Source organism: Otolemur garnettii, unplaced genomic scaffold (genome assembly GCF_000181295.1).
Source record: "Otolemur garnettii isolate 467f Iridium unplaced genomic scaffold, OtoGar3 scaffold00189, whole genome shotgun sequence".
NCBI lineage: Eukaryota > Metazoa > Chordata > Mammalia > Primates > Galagidae > Otolemur > Otolemur garnettii.
Window position 1 is genome coordinate 2,886,914 of NW_003852584.1, and position 1,649 is coordinate 2,888,562.

Here is a 1,649-nt window from a genome sequence, read left to right on the forward strand (position 1 = left end):
AAAAAAAAAAAAAAAAGACAGGCTCTTGCTGTATCACCCAGATTAGAGTACAGTACTGCCATCATAATGCACTATAACCTCCAAATCCTAGGCTGAAGTGATCCTCCTACCTCAGCTTCCCAAGTAGGTAGGACTACAGTAACACATCACCATACCCTATTAAATTTTTTGTTGTTGAAGTGATGGGGTTTCTTTAGTTGCCTAGGTGAGACTTCAACTTCTGGCCTCAAGCCATACTCCCATCTTGACCTCCCAAAGAGTGTGATTAAAGGTGTGAGCCACCACACCCAGCCTATAAATGGTGTCACTTTTAAAGCGAATTTTTTTCTATGATACAGAAGCTTTTTCATTCACCTTATTTCCATTAATTTATCATATTGATTTAAAAGATTTTTTTGAGACAGTATTTTTTTTCCCCTTGGTAGAGTGTCATGGCATCATAGTACACAGCAACCTCAAACTCTTGGGCTTAAGCAATCCTCTTACCTAATCCTCCTGAGTAGCTGGGACTACAGGTGCCCACCACAACACCTGACTAGCTTTTCTATTTTTAGTAAAGACAAGGGTCTTGCACTCTTGCTCAGGCTGGTCTGAAGCTCTTGAGCTCAAGTAATCCAGCTGCCTAAGAGTGCTAGGATTACAAGCATGAACGATTGTGCCTGGCCTATTGATTTTAAATATTAATAGTGAGTCTCTTTTCCGATTATCGCAGCGTGAGCAGCCATGAGCAGCAAAATCTCTTGCTACATGTTGTATGAGGCGCAGAAGTCCTGCATGGGAACCAACATAAGCACCAGAAGTTTTTGGAAACGGTGAAGCTGCAGATCAGCTTGAAGAACTACAATCCTCAGGACAAACACTTCTCTGGCACTGTCAGGTTTAAGTCCACTCCCCATCCCAAGTTCTCAGTGTGTGTCCTGGGGGACCAGCAGCACTGTGATGAGGCCAAGGCTGTGGATATACTCCATATGAACATGGAGGCGCTGAAGAAACTAAACAAAAACAAGAAGCTGGTCAAGAAGCTGGCCAAGAAGTATGATGCCTTTTTGGCCTCAGAGACTCTTATCAATCAGATCCCATGAATCCTTGACCTGGTCTAAATAAGGTTGGCAAATTTCCTTCCTACTGACCCACAATGAAAACATGGTGGCCAAAGTTGATGAGGTGAAGTCCACAATCAAGTTCCAGATGAAGAAGATTCTTTGTCTGGCTGTGGCTGTTGGCCATATGAAGATGACAGATGAGCTGGTATACAACATCCACCTGGCTGTTCAACTTCTTAGTGCTGTTGCTTAAGAAAAATTGGCAGAATGTCTGGGCTTTATACATTAAGAGCGCTATGGGCAAGCCCCAGAGCCTGCATTAAGGCACATTCTAATAAACCCTAATGATGCTCCCCAAAAAATAAATAAACAAAATATTAATAGTGAATTTAGTTTATTCCTCAAATTCAGTTGGTCTTGTCTTTTTGTGTTCCACAGTTCAACTTCCTAACATTTTTGCTTAGGATTCTTTTAATCAATTGTTGGTAAGACATGAGTCTAGGCTCAGCACCTGTGGCTCAAGTGGCTAAGGTGCCAGCCACATACACCTAAGGTGGCAGGTTAAAATCCAGCCTGGCCCACCAAATAACAATGATGGCTGCAACC

General features: G+C 42.5%; 1 pseudogene; it reads left to right on the top strand.

Annotated features, from left to right (window-relative positions):
• The first annotated feature begins 723 nt into the window (after positions 1 to 723).
• Positions 724 to 1,392, top strand: LOC100950052 (annotated as a pseudogene).
• The last annotated feature ends 257 nt before the right edge of the window (positions 1,393 to 1,649 follow it).